Genomic DNA, 5,897 nt, shown 5'->3' with positions numbered 1-5,897 from the left:
GAGAGACGGGTGGGAGAGAGAGAGAGAGAAACGGGAGGGAGGGAGAGAGAGAGAGAAACGGGAGGGAGGGAGAGAGAGAGAGAAACGGGAGGGAGGGAGAGAGAGAGAGAGAGAAACGGGAGGGAGGGGGAGAGAGAGAGAAACGGGAGGGAGGGGGAGAGAGAGAGAAACGGGAGGGAGGGGGAGAGAGAGAGAAACGGGAGGGAGGGGGAGAGAGAGAGAAACGGGAGGGAGGGGGAGAGAGAGAGAAACGGGAGGGAGGGGGAGAGAGAGAGAAACGGGAGGGAGGGGGAGAGAGAGAGAAACGGGAGGGAGGGGGAGAGAGAGAGAAACGGGAGGGAGGGGGAGAGAGAGAGAAACGGGAGGGAGGGGGAGAGAGAGAGAAACGGGAGGGAGGGGGAGAGAGACGGGTGGGAGAGAGAGAGAGAGAGAGAGACGGGTGGGAGGGAGAGAGAGAGAGAGACGGGTGGGAGGAGAGAGAGAGAGAGAGAGAGAGAGAGACGGGTGGGAGGGAGAGAGAGAGAGAGAGACGGGTGGGAGGGAGAGAGAGAGAGAGAGACGGGTGGGAGGGAGAGAGAGAGAGAGACGGGTGGGAGGGAGAGAGAGAGACGGGTGGGAGGGAGAGAGAGAAACGGGAGGGAGGGAGAGAGAGAAACGGGAGGGAGGGAGAGAGAGAGAGAGAAACGGGAGGGAGAGAGAGAGAGAGAGAGACGGGTGGGAGGGAGAGAGAGAGAGAGAGAGACGGGTGGGAGGGAGAGAGAGAGAGAGAGAGACGGGTGGGAGGGAGAGAGAGAGAGAGAGAGACGGGTGGGAGGGAGAGAGAGAGAGAGAGAGACGGGTGGGAGGGAGAGAGAGAGAGAGAGAGACGGGTGGGAGGGAGAGAGAGAGAGAGAGACGGGTGGGAGGGAGAGAGAGAGAGAGAGAGAGACGGGTGGGAGGGAGAGAGAGACGGGTGGGAGGGAGAGAGAGAGACGGGTGGGAGGGAGAGAGAGAGAGAGACGGGTGGGAGGGAGAGAGAGAGAGAGACGGGTGGGAGGGAGAGAGAGAGAGAGACGGGTGGGAGGGAGAGAGAGAGAGAGACGGGTGGGAGGGAGAGAGAGAGAGAGACGGGTGGGAGGGAGAGAGAGAGACGGGTGGGAGGGAGAGAGAGAGACGGGTGGGAGGGAGAGAGAGAGACGGGTGGGAGGGAGAGAGAGAGACGGGTGGGAGGGAGAGAGAGAGACGGGTGGGAGGGAGAGAGAGAGACGGGTGGGAGGGAGAGAGAGAGACGGGTGGGAGGGAGAGAGAGAGACGGGTGGGAGGGAGAGAGAGAGACGGGAGGGAGGGAGAGAGAGAGACGGGAGGGAGGGAGAGAGATGGGAGGGAGCGGGAGGGAGGGAGAGAGACGGGAGGGAGGGAGAGAGAGAAATGGGAGAGAGAGCGATGGGAGGGGGAGAGAGAGAGACGGGTGGGAGGGGGAGAGAGAGAGACGGGTGGGAGGGGGAGAGAGTGAGACGGGTGGGAGAGGGAGTGAGAGAGACGGGTGTGAGAGAGAGAGAGAGAGAGACGGGTGTGAGAGAGAGAGAGAGTCGGGTGGGAGGGAGAGAGACGGGAGTGAGGGAGAGAGAGAGAGACGGGTGGGAGGGAGAGAGAGAGAGAGAGAGAGAGAGACGGGTGGGAGGGAGAGAGAGAGAGACGGGTGGGAGGGAGAGAGAGAGAGAGAGAGAGAGACGGGTGGGAGGGAGAGAGAGAGAGAGAGAGACGGGTGGGAGGGAGAGAGAGAGAGAGAGAGACGGGTGGGAGGGAGAGAGAGAGAGAGAGAGACGGGTGGGAGGGAGAGAGAGACGGGAGGGAGGGAGAGAAACACAGGAGGGAGAGAGAGAGAGACGGGAGGGAGGGAGAGAGAGAGAGAGACGGGAGGGAGGGAGAGAGAGAGATGGGAGTGAGGGAGAGAGAGAGAGAGAGAGAGACAGGAGGGAGAGAGAGATGTAATGATGGTGCTACTGGATCGAGAGGCCCAGCAAATGTCTTTGAGGCACGAGTTCAAATCCCACAATGGCAACTGGTGCAACCTAAATCCAATCTATATAGAAGATAAAATCCAGTTTTAGTCAACGTTGCCTTGACGACTATAAACAACTTCAGAAAAACTAACCTGGTACTCTAATGTCCTTCTGGGAAGAAACCCTGTTCTCCTGAGCTGCATGTGACTCCAGGCAGCATAGCAAGGTGCTGGACCTTAACTTCTCTCTCAAATGGGTGATCAGTCCACTTGGTTCAAGGGCAAGTAGGATGGGCAATAAATACTTACCTTGTCAACAATGCTCATCGTGTGAAATGTTTTTGTAAAAATGTGAACATCATATTGATTAAGGTTGTCTTCAGAATTTTCCCCAGGGTGGGTGAGGTCTTCTGGATTGACATTATTTTGAGTGTTACATTAAGGTTGGGGCTTGCAATCTTAAATGTTTGATGGTCTTTCCTTCTGTAAGTGATCCCTCTTGTTCTGTCTTCCACCTCCTTTTCTGACTCACTTGCCCTCATCCTAATCTGCTCTACATCCACCCAGCTCTCTTGATCTTTGTTTTCAGTCTTTTTAGGGAAAAGGTTCCCTATTTCTCAGTAAGATATCAAAAATGTCATTTTATACCTGATATAGGAACTTTGACCGTATATAGACCTTCAGCTGATGTCATGTTTCTCCTTGGATTGTCTTTCTTCTACCAGAGGCAGTTTGACTTGCAAGCTTCCCAAGGATTTACATGAATTTGAAATTGGCACCGAAGGCTATAGAGTCATTGTATGCACACATGCACAGGTAAATAACCCTGTCTTCATTGTCCCCAACATAGGGGGATGGTGGGGAGGCAGGATTGTTGAGTGCCTTGCCTTAAGGTGTGTTCTGTGCCCCACTCAGGGAAACATGATATGTGAAGATGGCATGACCCTTGCCAAGGGAGACTCAAGCTTCTGGCTTTGGCTTCCTGAAGCAGGGTTAACACTGATCACTGGAATAGTGACTGGCAAATGGGATTGTGCCTCAAGTGCAGGTGATCACAAATAGGATTTTGCTGGTCCGGTTGTCCAAACCTCTTTCCCACAAGAATGTCAGGTCCCGGCAACTTGCTCAGGTTGAAGTTCTCATTGCTACCTGGTTGACCAGTTTCAGAGAAAGACACTTCCACACGCACACTCAAATGTTTCTTGTGGCCTTCCGACTGGTACTTGCATTGAATATCATTCGGACTTGACCTCTCAACTGCTGCTGTATTCTTCAGATGCACTGATATTGAAAGAATGTATATTTTTAGATTTTACATTGTGCAGAGTAGAAACGTGATTGTTTATTGGAGAATTACCTTTACGTTGAGGTGTGGCAGTCCATGTCTGCACAAAGTTCGAAAGATTCTTCAAAGCTGAATGTATATTTTTGTAATGCTAAATTAAAAATCATTTTAACCTGGTCTCCTGCAGTGGGTCTTTGAATGCTACTTTCTGTTTTGAGCAGGTTTTGTGATTGGAATTTATTTTTACATGTTTGAGAGAAATGAGTGATACAAAATGGGTTGCACAAGTATGGAAAGGACAGCGTGCAAGTGCAGTGTCAAGCAGAAATCTGACTGGCCAAGGTGTTGTTTGAGGTACTGCCCACATGGTGGCACCTTTGAGCTTCTGTTTCAGCTCCCCACTCACAAGCTGACTCAATTAAAATGTTACAAAACTATTTTGAGGTTTTCATACTGAAAATAAGTGCATTGTTTTAATTTACAACAGGTCACTTATAACTGCAGGACCTGTCAAAGCTCTTGAACTGTCATTGAGCTAGTCCCCAGTCTTGATTCAGTCAGTGTGGTAATGGTTCCAGTGAGTCTGTTGAAAGTAACAGCCCACAGAGTTGAGCACATGATGTGAACTGACACTGTGCTTCAATGTTAGAAAGTGCTGTTTAGTCAATTAGATGTTCAACCATGCCCCAGCTGCCCCCATTTTACATGTTGGAGTTTGAAGCAATAGCAGGCCAACTTAGTGTGGTGTAGTGGGCCCCTGTTCTGTCTCCTCCACCTGAATTACTGTGGGTTTGTGGGAGCTTGGCTCTGTCCTGCTGACAGTGGCTGCACCTCAGAAATTCAGAGGGACCACTTGAGATATCCTGGGCTGCTGCAGTGTACTGAACCAAGTACAGCAGCTGGGAATCGGATGAGACAATTTCCCTCTGCCAACTGCTTCATTTGGAACTGTCACTTTGCTTGGCTGAATATACATCATCTCTATGGTTTGAAACCAAACATGTGAGCCACCTGCAACCACAAACCGATTACAAGTAACTCTGTTGGCAATGCTACCGTCACAAAAATATATCCTGTGAATTTGGTCCTACTTTCTCATGGCTTTATAACACACCACCTCTTCTTCAAAATGAAGTAGTGGTGCATGAATGTCTTAACTTGGTGTCAGGACACTGAAGTTCTCTGCTTCATAGCTACATTGTGTTGATTGATCCCCAATTTGCATTAGTATCTTTGGACACAATGCTGTATCCAGTCCACCTCGCTGACCTTGTCACAATCACAACACTAATCTCCTGCTTCTTCTGCCTCTCCTCAGCCTTCAATATTGCGTGCAAACTGAATCCATTCTTGCTCTCCTTGGTGCATGTTTCAACATCCCATTCTCCCCCTCACTCGCTGCACCCTTTAATATCCCACCCAGTTTTCCCATTGCTTGTTACACCCTTTAATATCCCACTCAGTCTAATCCTGCTCTTTGCTTCACTGTCTACCCTTTCATTACATGTCGATGCAAATGACCTGTTCCTCACATTTGTGCAGGAAGATCCCACAAGCATCAGTCTGATGTGAAGATAATGTACCATGTTTACTGAAGGATAAATCACAACCCACTACATCTGACATTTGTCCCGTGCTCTTCATGAGAGCACTATGCAGTGTTCCAAACAGTCGGGTTCTGAATGTACCATAAGATATAGGTGTAGAGTTGTGTTCTTCTGTCTTATCAATTATAGTGCATAGTTTTGCAACCTCATTCTCCTGCTTTGTCCCTGTAACCCTTGATCCATTTACTGATCCAGAACACATCTGTCTCTGCTTTGCACTACTCTCAATAACAGGCAGCAATGAGTTCCTTCGCTTCCCCACCCTCTGGTTGAAGAAATCCCTCCTCATCTTAGTTTTGTAGGGTCATTTCTTCACACTGACGCTGTGCCCTCGTCTTTCTAATTAGTGGAAGCATCTCTTCCATCTCCACCCGAGCCTGTCCTCTCAATTTCTTATATGTTCTCCATCACCCTGGCTCATCGTTCCAAACTCCATCAGGAACACACCCAGAGTCCTCATTCATCCCATGTAAGACAAACCCTCCATACTGTGAATCACTCTCCTAAACTTCCTCTGGATCTCCTCCAATGCTAGCACAGAACTCAAAGCTGCTCATGATGTACCAAATGCGGTTTGACCAGAGCCTTATACAGCCTCAGTACTATGTCCCTGCTTTTGTATTCTCGCTCTCTTGAAATGCATGCTAACGTTGCATTTGCTTTCCTAACTGCCAGCTGAACCTACAGCCTGATCTAGGACTCCAAAATCCCTTTGTGCTTCAGATTTTTGAAATCTTTCCCCATTTAGAAAGTAGTCTACACCTCTATTCTTCCTGCCAAACTACATAACCTCCCACTTTCCCACATTGTATATCATCTGCCACATCTTTACCCACCCTCTGAGCCTTCTGCAGACTCCCTGCCTCCTCAACACTACCTGTCCCTTCACCTCTGTTTGTGTCATTTGCAAATATAGCAGCAATGCCACCAGTTCCTTGGTCCAGATCGGTAAATTATAATGTGAACAGTTGTCCCACATGACCCTTGTGCAAATCCATTAGCTACAGGCTGCTGTCCTCAAAAA

This window comes from Chiloscyllium punctatum, chromosome 35, assembly GCF_047496795.1.
Source record: "Chiloscyllium punctatum isolate Juve2018m chromosome 35, sChiPun1.3, whole genome shotgun sequence".
In the NCBI taxonomy this organism is placed as follows: domain Eukaryota; kingdom Metazoa; phylum Chordata; class Chondrichthyes; order Orectolobiformes; family Hemiscylliidae; genus Chiloscyllium; species Chiloscyllium punctatum.
The sequence above is the reverse complement of the archived record's forward strand: the minus strand, read 5'-3'. Positions refer to the sequence as shown.